Genomic DNA, 14,697 nt, shown 5'->3' on the forward strand with positions numbered 1-14,697 from the left:
CCCGAGACCTTCTGCCTCCTTTTACAAGGGATCTCAAAAGCCAACCGACTTGAAATTCTCAAATAATTCGAGACTGGGAAGGGGGTCACCTGTTTACACAAAGAGTTCTTTGGGTTCTGGGCATATTTTCATCTTCCCTATTCCTATTCCCCACCCCCGGCCCCAAAGAAGAGAAAGAGGCTACTTCAAGAGAGGTTATCTGGTTTTCTTGCCATTCTCGAAGTAATGCCCTTCAGTCATGGTCACGGGTGGCTCAACCTTTTTTGTTCATGTGGGCAGAAGTGGAGAACACCAGGGCAGTGATGTTTTTTCTGAGAAAAGCAAGACCTAGGGTAGGAAGACCCAGAATGTACTGGGTTTTTTTGAGGGGGTGGGTCGGGGGGGGGATTGCTCCTGCATCTTGATCCTTGGACCATTTTCCAAGGTGTGCTTAGTTTCATTTTCCCGAAAGAGCGTTTCATTTTTGGTTTTACCAATACGAGTTGATAAAGGCCACTGGTAAAAGAACCATATCACTAGAAACGAAAGGTGCATACCCTCCCATACCTGCCTGGAATTCTAGGATTATCCATCCCCTGGATTATCCACCCATGGGGTTCACCAGTAGCCATCCAGGGCTAACAGCCCCAAACTTCTCCAGCCAAATTGTAGAGTCCTGTCCTCTGATGCTCACGGGGTGATTTTTAAAACTAGAATTCCTCTGAGTGCTGAGAAAAACCTTCCAGGCTTGTAATTAAGGGATAATTACAAATATGTATATTTTTGTAATTTATTTATTCATTCATTCAAATTAATGTCTGTCTCCCGCTCTAGACTGTAAACTCATTGTGGGCAGGGAATTTGTCTGTTTATTGTTATATCGTACTCTCCCAAACGCTTAGTACAGTGCTTTGCACACAGCGCTTAATAAATACGACTGAATGAATAAATGGATGGATATTAGATGGTTTGTGTTACGAGACTTGGAGAAAAATTGACTATTAGCCACGGTGATTTCAAAAAATGAATTGAATTTGCCCCTTTCCCAAATCCGATATATTGCATATATGTGTGCAGTATGTGTGTGTATATATATATATATGTGTGTTCGATAAATGTAGGAAAGACACAAATTCAATATTTTTAGTGAGACAGAGCTGCTCAACATATATTACTGTGTCGGGAAAAAAACCCAATGTTTGGCCCTGGACCTTGTTCTTTGGTGTTTGTTGGAGTAAGATATTGGCAGTGTCGCAAACTTTCAGTTGTGTCTTTTGCTGTGCTCTGCTTCACCCTAGGCTAGTCTGCCCATTATTGGGTCTCCCAGGAGTACTCACTGCTTGACATAGTGCTTCACTTAATCTGTAAAAGGATTTCTCTTCCTTGCCTATGCCCTCTCCACCCGTCATTTCGTCACAGAGCAATTGTGCGATTCACCGGCTTTTCATCCCATCTCCTCTCCCGTCCTGCCCAAGAAAGCGTTTCTTTAGAGCCAGTGTCCTGTTGCTTTCCAGGAACGTGTTATTTGCTATTTGATAAGTATGGCGTGAAGGTGACAGCAGTGACATTGCTCAGATGTGGCATCTATGCAGCGCAAAGATTTTTACCAGGTGAAACGGCTTCTACTCTGTGTGTCTTCTGTTGGCCAGCTCCTATACTGGCTTTCTCGATTGGGTTCTTCTTTGTCCGTCGGTGCATCGTTGGAAGCCACCATTTCGGGCCTGCTGGCCGCTGTGAGCTGTCTGCGTAGCAGAATTCAGTGAAGGCATTCATTTCTGTGTGTCTGATGAAAATCGGTGAGCAAGTGTTGGGAATCTTGGACCCAGACTGGTACATAATCTCATCTTTGGGCTTGTTCTTGCTAACCTGCCAAATAATGTTGAGTCCTGCATTACTTCATTCATGGCAGAGAACAGGTCTAGCAGAGCCCTTGAAATACGAACCAAGCAACCACGTCGTCATTGTGGCATTGCCCCAGGATCTAGATAAATTTCTCGGGGCAACCAAATTCATCTCCTGGGCTTTGTTTTGTTTGCTTTTTTAGTGTGTGTCAGTGTGTGTGCGTGTGTGTGTGTGTGTGTTTTAATGGTATCTGTTAAATGCATATTATATAATAATGATGGTATTCGTTAAGCGCTTACTATGTTCAAAGCACTGCTCTTAGCCCTTAACAGCAACCTACTGCTGAACAGCACTGTTCTAAATACTGGAGTAGTTCGAAGCGTGGTTTAGCGGAAACAACACAGGCTTAAGAGTCAGAGGTTGTGGGTTCTAGTCCCAGCTCCGCCACTTGTCAGCTGTGTGACTTTGGGCTAGTCACTTCACTTCTCTGGGCCTCAGTTACCTCATCTGTAAAATGGGGATTAAGACTGTCAGCCCCCTGGGGGACAACCTGATTACCTTGTATCTACCCCAGTGCTTAGAACAGTGCTTGGCACATAGCAAGCGCTTAACAAATACCAGCATTATGATTATTATTATTATTATTATACAAAGTAATCTGGTTGGACCCAGTCCATATACTACATGGGGCTCACAGTCTTCATCCCTGTTTTCCAGATGAGGTAAATGAAGCCCAGAGAAGTGAAGTATCTTGCCCAGGGACACAGAGCAAACAAGTGGTGGAGCCGGGATTAGAACCTAGGTCCTCTGACTCCCAGGCCCATGCTCTGTCCTCTATTCAATTCATTTCAGTCATATTTATTGAGCACTTACTGTGTACTAGGCACATGGGAAGCTAAACTCTAATAGTATAACAGACACATTCCCTGCCCACAGCAAGGTTATAGTCTAGTGCCCCAAAAGAGCTTATGGGTGGGTGAGCTGAATTAAGATACCTATGGGAAATGTATGAAGTGGGAAACCAAGGAAGCAAAAAGCTTCTTAAAAATGAAATGAATGATAAAGGCCTCCTTTTAAAAAAAATTGGTATTCATTAAGCGCTTACTATGTGCCAGGAACTGTATTAAGCACACTGAGATAGATACATGGGTAAAGCACGGGCCTGGGAGTCAGGACTTGCGTTCTAATCCTGGCTCTATCGCTTTTCTGCTGTGTGACCATGGGCAAGTCACTTACCTTCTCTTGACCTCAGTTCTCTCACCTGTAAAAGACTGTGAGTTAAGACTGTGAACCCTATGTGAAGCAGGGACTGCATCCGACCCAATTATCTTGTATCTACCCCAGTGCTTAGTACAGTGCCTGGCACATAATAAATGCTTAAAAAATTATTATTATACATGACAGTCAGGTTGGACTCAGGCCCTGTCCCACATGGAGCTCAGAGTCTTCATCCCTGTTTTCCAGATGAGGTAACTGAGGTGCAGAGAAAGTGAAGTGAGTTGCCCGTGGTCACCCACCAGACAAGTGGCAGAGCCGGGATTAGAACCCAGGTCCTTCTGACTCCCAGGCCCAGCCTCTTTCCACTAGGCCTGTTTCAACCTCCTTGGCACGAACTCATTTCTGCCAGCCGGTTTGTACAGCTCTTGTTTTGTAGTCTGTGGTGCTGTTTTCTTGCTCGGGGCTCAAAGACCCCGCTAAGGTCCTGCTAAGATGCTACCAGCAACCCAGAAATTTTATGGAGGTGCCACTCCACTCCCTCACCAACCCTCCACCCCTTTGCCCTCCCCTTTCTCCTGGCGAGGAGAGGAGGCTGAGAATCAGGGGAGCTGCAACGCGCCACTGTCTGGGGAACAAAAAGCACTTTGTACCTGTTGAATAAACCTCTCTCCCCGCTCCTCATTCCACCAGCTGCTGCCTGTGGACACACAAGTGAGCAAACAGTTGGTGGGGGGTGAGGGGGAGTGGGGGATGGGGTATTGGGAAGAGGGAAAGATTTGCATTTGGAACCAAAAAAAAAAAAAAAAGACATGACAAAGGCATGATTGTAGCATTAGTCTTTTGTTGATCATTAGTTTGTCAAGGCTTGTTCAGGTTCTGCCTGTGGTTTGGCCTCCACCTAGCTGTCTAAGAGGCTTGATAGCCAGTGGGATTTTCATTCTTTGGACATTTAGTTGAGTGAGAAGAAAAGTAAAGAATGAGTGGATTTTTCCACTCATCCTAAAGGTACGTCGTACTGTTGTACAAGTATCCTTAACCTCATTCATGAAATGCGTTTTTTTTGTTGGTTTGTTTTTTATTAAAAAAAACCTCCGTCTTCTCTTTCATTAGGTCATACTGGGGATTTTTCCAACACAGTAATCTCTACTCGTAATCCTAGGCCCTTCTCTAAGGTACTAAGTGCTGAGGTTGATACGGCAGTGCTCTGCATGCAGTAAGCACTCAATAAATGCAACTGACTGACTGACTACTACTCATTGGGGTATTTGTTAAACGTTTACTGTATGCCAAGCACCAAACTAAGCGTAGGGGTAGATAGAAGTTAATTAGGTCCGACATTGTCCCTAGCCCCCATGGAGATCGCAGTCCGAGGTGAGGGAGAATGGGTATTTAAATCCCCATTTTACAGATGGAGAAACTAAGTACAATAGAACAGTAAGCAGACATACTCCCTGCCTACAAGGAGCTTACAGTATAAAACAGTGTTGGTATTTGTTAAGTGCTTACTATGTGCAGAACACTGTTCTAAGCGCTGGGGTAGATACAGGGTAATCAGGGTGTCCCACGTGAGGCTCACAGTTAATCCCCATTTTACAGATGAGGGAACTGAGGCCCAGAGAAGTGAAGTGACTTGCCCACAGTCACACAGCTGACAAGTGGCAGAGCCGGGAGTCGAACCCATGACCTCTGACTCCCAAGCCCGGGCTCTTTCCACTGAGCCATGCTGCTTCTCATATATGACACATGATGTTGATGGAACTACTCAAGAAGCCGTATGTGGTGCTTATGGTGGGTCCAGATCAATCCACCAGTCTGTGGTATTTATTGAACGCTTACTCTGTGCAGAGCACTGTGCCAAGTTCTTGTGAGAGTACAATTATATCAGAGTTGGTAGACACGTTCCCTGCCTATTAAGAGCTTAGCTCTCCCACCCCTACAGGGAAAGCAGTTTGGCCCAGTGGAAAGAGCATGGGCCCTGGGTTCTGAGCTCAACTTTGCCACGTACCTGCTGTGTGACCTTGGGCAAGTCCCTTAACTTCTTTGTGCCTCAATTCATCTGGAAAATGAAGATTCAGTACCTGTTCTCCCTCCCTGTGGGACCTGATTATCTCATATCTCGCTCAGCGCTTAGTTCAGTGCCTGGCACATGATAAGCCCTTAACAAACACCACTATAATTGCTATTATTATTACTATACAAGATTGGACAGCCCTACGTGCTTGTAATTTGGTCTGAAGTCACCACACTACTAATATAGATTTCCACTTCACCATCTTGTACTGAATCAGTGGATGTCGTATTGTCCATTAAGCAAGTTTCCAGGGCAGTTTACATTTCTCTTTTGCTCTTGAAGGCCTTTGGTTGTGCCTAGGGTTTTCTAGGGGAAGGTCCAGATATCCTCTAAGATTTCTTCAGACTGTTCACCTATCTTAGTAATAATTGTGGCATTTGTTAAGCGCTTACTATGTTCCAGGCACTGTATTGAGCTCTGGGGTAGATACAAGATAGTCAGGTCCCACATGAGGCTCCCAGTTTAAGTAGGAGGGAGAACAGGCATTGAATCCCCATTTTGCTGATGAGGAAACTAAAGCACAGAGAGGTGAAGTGACTTGCCCAAGGTCACACAGCAGACAAGTGGCAGAGCTGGGGTTAGAACCCAAGTCTTCCGACTCCCAGGCCCATGCTCTATCCATTAGGCCACAGTGCTTCTCAGCGGCATTTGTTACCCTGGGGGAAAGCCAGACGCCAAGAGCCATTCCTCGACTTTCAGACTAATGAAATTGCTTCATTTTTTTAAATGGAGGTTCTTTTAGCAACAGGTGTTTACTTTTCCTGACTCGAAATAGCCTCTTGAAAAATAAACAAAATGCCAGTGGTTGACAGAAGTGTTACCGTACAGTAAGTTTTCCCAAACTCAAAGTTATCTGTGCGAGGGAACAGGGCTGAAAACTTGGAAGTCAGTTCAGAAACATGTGACCCAAATGTTTCTTCTCTATAGAATTTCAGAAGGCGATAATTAACTTGGCAGTTGCCCATCACAGAGCACGTGTTTTGCTAAGACTTTGTGGAAAAGAAAAAATGGTAACTGAGTTGTGCGGTCCATAAAACAAGCCCTTCATTTAGCCTACCCAGGGGAAATTCTAAACCTGGATTACTAAACAAAAAACAATCTCTGAATGCGGTGAGAAGCAGCATGGCTGAGTGGAACGAGCAAGGGTCTGGGAGTCAGAAGACCTGGCATCTAATCCCGGCTCTGTCGACTGTTTGCCGTGTGACCTTGGGCAAGTCAGTTCACTTCTCTGTGCCTCAGTTCTCCTGTTCTCCCTCCTACTTACACTTTGAGCCCCATGTGAGACAGAGACTGTGTCCAGTGTAGCTAACTTGAATGTCACTCAGCACTTAGAACCATTTTTGACACATAATAAGTCCTTAACAAATACCATTAAAAAAAAAATCCACAGTTTGTGTTTGTGCCGGACTCAAGGATTTGGGTGGCGTGTAGAAGGTGACACAGAGGCTGCTGGAGAAAGTGGAAAAGAGTAATGTATGCTGGAAGAAACCCATGTGATCTCTCTTTTTAATCAGTCAATTGATGGTATTTATTGAGCACCTACTATGTGCAGAGCACTGTACTAAACACTTGAAGAAATACAGTGCAGTAGAGTTGGTGGACATGATCCCTGCCCACAAGGAGTTTACAATCTAGAAAGGGAGACAGACAATAAAATCCATTTCGGCTAGTGGAAATGGCAGAGTATAGGAGTACGGACAAAAGTGCTTAGTACAGTGCTCTGCGCACAGTAAGCTTTCAATAAATACGATTGAATGGGTGAATGAAGAGAAAGAGAAACCTCGCCTGCCAGCATTTCTCCAGAAATCTGGCCATCTTATTTTGTATATTTTAATAGATGTCTGTTTTTTTCTCACCTTTATCTCATCCCTCACTAGCACCTCTTTTCCACACAGCAGATACGCTGGCCTCGTTTTGGAAAGAAGGCCTTGTGGGGAAGTGATCTTTGGAAAGAATGTAATTTTACAAACGGAAAAATCCGAGGCTCTGTTAATGGGAGTTATGATTCACTCCTGAGATATTTCATTTTTCTAAAGTGCATTGCAATTGTTTTATTAGTTGCCGTTCAAAAGAGGGAGCTGTTCATTCATTCATTCGCATTTATTGAGCCCTTACTATGTGCAAAGCACTGTACTAAGTGCTTGGGAGAGTACACTGCAACAACAAACAGAACACATTCCCTGCCCACAACGAGCTCACAGTCTAGAGGGGGAGACAGACATTGTCTTGTCTTATTTTATGCTGTCGAGTCATCTCCAACCTGTAGCGACTCCATGGACACCCCTCACCCAGAAGCCCTGCCTCCATCTGCAATCATTCTGGCAGTGGATCCAGAGAGTTGTCTTGCTAAAAATGCGGAAGCAGTTTACCACTGCCACCTTCCACGTAGTAAATTTGAGTCTCCACCCTCGAGTCTCTCCCGTACACAGGGGAGTTTTAAAATGGTGGTATTTGTTAAGCGCTTACTATGTGCAAAGCACTGTTCTAAGCGCTGGGGGATACAAGGTAATCAGGTTGTCCCACGTGGGGCTCACAGTTTTAATCCCCATTTTACAGATGAGGTAACTGAGGCACAGAGAAGTTAAGTGACTTGCCCAAAGTCACACAGCTGGCAAGTGCCGGAGCCCGGATTCGAAGCCATGAACTCTGACTCCCAAGCCCACACTCTTTCCACGGTACCACGTGAGTTTTGACTTGGAGTAGATTGCCTTCCACTTGCTCTCCACTGACCAAGCTAAGAATGGAGTGGGAGGGGCTTTTCTTGACTCTCCCTCCCGTAGTCCAGACTGGTAGTTTACTGGAAGCTCTCCTGATGCGATCCTGAGAGGGGAGACTGACATTAATATACAGAAATAAATAAATAAATGTATTTAATATACATCAGTATACATAAATTGTAGAAACCCCAACATATAGTTCAGGAATCTGAGCCACATTAAGCCTAACAGAAATCCTCCTTATAGGTAAGTCCCCTCTCCACCTCATATAGTTTTAGATTGGAATAATAATGTTGGTATTTGTTAAGTGCTTACTATGTGCAGAGCACTGTTCTAAGCGCTGGGGTAGATACAGGGTAATCAGGTTGTCCCACGTGAGGCTCCCGGTCTTAATCCCTATTTTACAGATGAGGTAACTGAGGCCCAGAGAAGTGAAGTGACTTGCCCACAGTCACACAGCTGACAAGTGGCAGAGCTGGGATTTGAACCCATGACCTCTGATTCCCAAGCCCGGCCCCCTAAGGGCAAAGGACTGTGTCAAATTCCCACCTGCGTATTCTTTCCCAGTGCTTAGGTCAGTGCTCTTCCCTGTGCCTATTCATGCATTCATTCAATCGTATTTATTGAGCGCTTACTATATCCCATTTATGTCTCCCTGTTTTTCCCCATTAGATTGTAAACTCCTTAAGAGCAGGGGCTGTTTCTTTTACTTCTTTTATACTCTCCTAAGTGCCTAGTACAATGCTGTAATATTAACAATAATAATAATAATAATTGTGGTATTTTTTACGTGCCTACTATGTGCCAAGCACTGAGGCACATACAAAATAATCAGGTCCCACATGGGGTTCACAGTCTAAGTAGGAGAGAGAACAAGTGAACAGAGAAGGAGCGTGGCTTAGTGGAAAGAGCACGGGCTTGGGAGTCAGAGGTCGTGGGCTCTAATCCTGGCTCTGCCACTTATCAACTGTGTGACTTCGGGCAAGCCACTAAACTTCTCTGTGCCTCAGTTACCTCACCTGTAAAAGGGGGACTAAGACTGTGAGCCCCACGTGGGACAACCTGATTACCTTGTATTTACCCCAGCGCTTAGAACAGTGCTTGGCACATAGTAAGCGCTTAACAAATACCGTAATTATTATTATTATTACCCCAGGGATTAGAACAGTGCTTGGCACATAGTAAGTGCTTAACAAATATTATCATTATTATTTTGCAGAGGAGGGGATTGCGGCCCAGAGAAGCAAAGTGTGGGTCACATAGCAGGTAAATGGTGGGGCAGGGATTAGAACCAGGCCCTCTGACTCCCCTCCCTGGCTCTTTGCGGTGAACCTCGTTGTTTCTCATGCATGCGGGTTGTAAGAGATGGTGAGGGCTAGTGGGAGAGAGCAAAGATCTGGGAATCCAGAGACCAGGGTTACAATCCCAGCTCTACAACTGCCTTGGTATGGTACGTTGGACAAGTTACCTAACCTCTTTTGGCCTCCTATAAGATGCCTGCTCTCCTCACCTCCTAAATTTTGAGCCTAGCGTGGGATGCGGGTTGTGTCCGATGTCGTTACTTGGATCTATCCCCCGCACGTAGCACAGGGCTTTTGCACCTAATAAGCGCCTAGTAAATACCATTTATGATTCATAATTAGTCTTATAATAATAATTTTTGTATTTTTATGCCTTACTATATGGCAGGCATGGTACTAAGCAATGGGATAGATACAAGGTAGTTGCGTTGGACACATTCCGTGTGTCCCACATAGGGTTCAGAGTCTCAACTCCCATTTTACAGTTGAGGTACCTGAGGCACAGAGAATTGAAATGACTTGCCCAAAGTCACACAGCAGACAAGTGGCAGAGGCGAGTTTAGAACACAGGTCCTTCTGACTCCCAGGCCCAGGCTCTATCTACTGGGCCATGTAACAGTCAAAAACTTACCAATGAATAAGTGAACAAGAATAGAAAATCTTAATTATTAATCTCTCAGACGTTTTGAAGCTTTTTAAATAATATAATAATTGTGGCATTTGTTAAGTGCTTACTGTGTGCCAGGCACTGTACTAAGCACTGGGATAGATACAAGGTAATAGGGTTGGACACAAGTTCTTCTGACTTCCACATCTGTGCCCTATCCACTAGGCCATGCAGCTTCCCTGCTTGAGACTCCGTGCATTCTCAGGATTTCATCCCAAATAGCCCGTCCATCCCCACTCATGTGTGCTCAGACTTCCAAGGACACACACATACTTTAGCCAGAAATATCACTCCCCATACTTTGTGGTAGAGCAGAATACTACCGGCCATCCAAAGCTTATCTCTCACTTCTTGCTGGGCTCCACAAGTTTTTTTTTTTACATTATTATTTTTTGTTTTGCTTTTGTTTGTTTTTTATGGCATTTGTTAAGTGGTTACTACGTGCCAAGCGCAGTTATAAGCACTGGGAGGGTGGGGGGGTAAAAGATAACCAGCTTGTCCCACATAGGGCTCACAATCTTAATCCCCATTTTCCAGATGAGGTAACTGAGGCACTGAGAAGCTAAGTGACTTGCCCAGAGTCACATAGCTGACAACTGGTGGTGTCAGGATTAGAACCCATGACCTCTGACTCTCAAGCCCATGGTCTTTCCACTGAGCCTCACTGCTTCTCTATAATAATAATGATAGTATTTGATAAGTGCTTACTATGTAGCCCATGTAGGTCTCCCGGTCCTGTTCTATAGATGCGGTAACTGAGTCACAGAGAAGTGAAGTGACCTGTCCAAGGGCACCCAGCCGACATGATTAGAACTCAGGTCCTTCTGACTCTTAGACCTGTGCTCTATCCACTAGGCCATGCTGCTTCTCTCCTCAGTCCCCATCATCTGTCTCCAGAGTTTGCCTTCAGAGCCATCCCCCGCCCACAGTGTTGAAAACTAACCACAAGGGCGTGCGTCATCCTTTAAAAACAGACCTATTACTATTGCAGCAAAGGCGATGGTCGGTTGACTGGCTGTCAATCAGTTTGGACACAGTCCGTATCCCACATAGACTCACAGTCCAGTGCCTTTTTCAGGAATTCCTAGCCGGCCAGCTTATTGTACTCTCCCAAGCGCTTAGTACAGTACCCTGCATGTAGTAAGCACTGAATAAATGCCATGTTTCGCTAGATTCCATCCTGGCCAGGCAGACTCCTCCAAGAGATCTTCCCTGTCTGAGCCCTCCTTTCCTCTTCTCCCACTCCCTTCTGCATCGCCCCGACTTGCTCCCTTTATTCATCCCCCTCTCCCAGCCCCACAGCACTTGTATTCATATCTGCTATCATTTATTTATATTTATTTCTATCTCCCCCTTTAAACTGTAAGCTTGTCGTAGGCAGGGAATGGGTCCATTAATTGTTATAGTGTACTCTTCCAAGCGCTTAGTACAGTGCTCTGCACTGGCTGGCTGAGCGGAGGAGGGAAGCATGGAGAGTCAGAGAGAATCGGGCTCCCCTCAGCCGTGTTTTTCTCCTCCCTCAAGCTCCCCTGAGCCAGCTCAGTCCAGCCACTGCACCTCTCTTTCCCTCCCCATCTGCCCCGAGAGTGACGGAGCCACTCTACTTGTCCCGGTTTTTATCCTGCTTTTTTTAGGAGTTAGGAATCCCGCGGAGCTTTGAGAAAGAGGTGGACTGGAGTCAGTTCTTCACCCCCTCCACCTAATTGCCGGCCGAGAGTACAGAGTCCGAAAAACCGGAGTCTTTCTTCTTTTCAGCCTGCTGCTTGAATTGGCAGAGGAGAAAAAGAAACATTATCCTTGGCCTGGTGAGGACGTCATTTAGAGGATAGAATAATAACCCATTTATTTGGGAAAGTCATTTTTACAAAAGAGGATGGCTGCGGTAGAAGTTGGGAAAGTACCACTTAAGGGAAAGAGAGATGTATTGAAAAAACGGGGGGGAAGCTGTTGCTTTTATTTCCTGGGTGCTTTGGGGCCAGCGTAGAATCGATAGAGAGAATGAATATAAATGCCTAAACACTCCCAGGATTGTCAAGCGGGTAACTTTCAGCAAAACCCATTTCTGTGCGGTGATTGAAGGGGAAGTGGTTTTGTGCAAAGGAATGGATTCCTGGTCTCTTTTGGACTGTGGTTTTACACATCCTTTTTTATTTTATAAAAAGCTATGTGCCACTTTTGTTTCATTGACTATTGTGGTAAGAGTGTGTTTTCAGTTTTCACCAGCTTCACTTCTGTCAGTTTTTCCTGCTCTGGGAAACAGGGATCTTGCCTTGAACGGCTCCCAGATGTATTCACCGGATATGAGCAGCCCCTGCTCAGAGAGCTCATTTTTATCAGTTGGAAGGGTGGCCGGATTATTGTGAAAAGGAGAAAGCCGAAATTGGGATTTCCAGTGCCACACCCTCCTTCCCACTTTTCCTCATCTCCTTTCCCCAGCCTGATGCCTGCATCCTGAGTGAGCTGTAGGAGCAACAACAAGCCTCCTCTGCTTCTTTATTGTGATGGTGTTTGGTAAGCACTTACTAGTATGTGCCAGGCACCATTCTAAGCACAGGGGTGGATACGCGTCAGTCCGTTTGGACACAGTCCTTCAGACTCACAGTCTGTGTAGAAGGAAGAACAGGCCTTGAATGCATTTAAGAGGAGGAAACTGAGGCACAGATGAGGAAACTGAGGCCCAAGGTCAAACAGCGAGCAAGTGGAGGAACCAGGATTAGATCCCATGTCTCTAACTCCCAAGCCAATGCTTTTTCCACCGAGCCACAGTGCTCCTCCAACCTGGCTTCTTCACTCGTATCTTTTTCCCCAGCCAGTCGCCAGCTGCATCCGCTGACCTTTATTCATCCTCCCTCCCAGCCCCACGGCACTTATGTACATCTCTGTAATTTATTTATATTAGCATCTATCTCCCCATCTAGACTGTAAACTCGCTGAGGGCAGGGAATTTGTCTGTTATATTGTACTCTCCCAAGCGCTTAATACAGTACCTGCACACAGCGCTCGATAAACGATTGACTGACTGACCTCACCCCTCCCACCCTTTCCCACTAGGGTGTCCAGTCTCCTCCCCGCCAACAGTTCTCCTTCTCTCACCCCACCTCACCAGAACTCGGTGAAGCGGAAACAAATTCCAAACGGAATTGGCCAGGGTCCGAATTGGAAAACTGGCAGGGCTTCACTCACCTGGTTTGGCTCGTAGTCCCTCCGGATAGATCTTGACCGCGGTTCCTAGAGGCTCAGCCCGGTCCTCCGTCGAAGCCACGGAATTCTCAGCAGACGGGCCAAAAGTTGGTCATCGTCATAGCATCCCTCCCCAGGGGCTCCCCAAAAGCAGACCTTCTAGGGGGTCGGACGCCTGCTCAGTCAAACTAACGAGAGGGCAGGGGAAGCCCCAGACAGGAAGGATCCGCCAACTGCCTTAGCCCCTCACACATCTACCAGTTAGAGCATTTCCTGATGTTGGAGCACGTTAATGAAGAGGCTACGGTGTTGTTGTCCTTAAGTACAGCTCAAGAGGAGCAGTGTGGTCTAGTGGATAGGGCACAGACCTGGGAGTCAGAAGGACTTGGATTCTAATACCAGCTCCGCCACTCTGTGCTGTGTGAACTTGGGGAAGTCAGTTCACTTCTCTGTGCCTCAGTTACCGCGTCTGTAAAATGGGGATTAAGGCACTTCGCTCTTCTAATGCTAAGCTTCACACTGAACTTCAATCTCATATATCTGGCTGCCGACCTCTCACCCACGTCCTGCCTCTGGCCTGGAATGCCCTCCCTCTTCAAATCCGACAGATAGTTACTCTCACCCCCCCTTTCAAAACCTTATGCAAGAGACATCTCCTCTCCTCTCTTCTCCCACTCCCTTTTGCTTTGCCCTGACTTGCTCTCTTTATAATAATAATGTTGGTATTTGTTAAGCGCTTACTATGTGCAGAGCACTGTTCTAAGCACTGGGGTAGACACAGGGTAATCAGGTTGTCCCATGTGAGACTCACAGTCTTCATCCCCATTTTATAGATGAGGTAACTGAGGCACAGAGAAGTTAAGTGACTTGCCCACAGTCACACAGCTGACAAGTGGCAGAGTCAGGATTCGAACCCATGATCTCTGACTCCCAAGCCCGGGCTCTTTCCACTGAGCCACTCTGCTTCTTTTGTTCACCCCCTTCCCCAGCCCCACAGCACTTATGTCCATATCTGTAATTTATTTATATTAATGTCTGTCTCCCCTTACAGACCGTAAACTCACTGTGGGCAGGGAATGTGTTTGTTATATTGTGAGCACTCAATAAATGTGATTGGTTGACTTTCTGTTAATTGGTTTATTCCTGTTTCTGCTGGGTCCACTTTCCAGGGCCTTGTAAACCCACTGCCAGGCTGGGGATGAGCGGCAGGTGCCGGAATTTGTCCAACGCTCCTGAAGGCTTGAAACTGGACTCCTCGCCTCTGGGCCGGAATACGTGCTCCTCGGGGGCACGATTCACCCGTCCATTTTCAGTCAAACAACTTTGCCTTGCAAAGCTGAAGCTTTTGTTTAGGAAAAGATCAGAAACATCGGTCATTTCTGAGATTTCCAAGGAAGGAAATTACGGCTACTTCCTCTGATTCTCTTTTTCATCTTTCCTTAAAATTACTTGGAAACAAGGCCTGTAGCGAAGCAGAAAAGCAGCAAAGTGGAAAGCCGGCACAGAATATTATCATTCAGGCAGTAGGAGGCTAGATCGGTCAATCAATAATAATAATAATGATGATGATAGTATTTGTTATTAGTAATAATAATGGTATTTAAGTGCTTACCAAGCACTGTTCTAAGTGCTGGGGTAGATACAAGGTAATCAGGTTTCCCAGATGGGGCTCACAGTCTTAATCCCCATTTTACAGATGAGGTAACTGAGGTACAGAGAAGT

The 14,697-nt window shown here is 45.8% G+C and overlaps 1 protein-coding gene across 1 annotated transcript in view; it reads left to right on the plus strand.

The window, feature by feature from the left end:
- Positions 1–14,697, plus strand: part of HDAC8 (histone deacetylase 8) — a 121,727-nt gene that overhangs the window by 55,983 nt on the left and 51,047 nt on the right. The window lies entirely within an intron of this gene.

This window comes from Ornithorhynchus anatinus, chromosome 6 (genome assembly GCF_004115215.2).
Source record: "Ornithorhynchus anatinus isolate Pmale09 chromosome 6, mOrnAna1.pri.v4, whole genome shotgun sequence".
NCBI classification, from domain to species: domain Eukaryota; kingdom Metazoa; phylum Chordata; class Mammalia; order Monotremata; family Ornithorhynchidae; genus Ornithorhynchus; species Ornithorhynchus anatinus.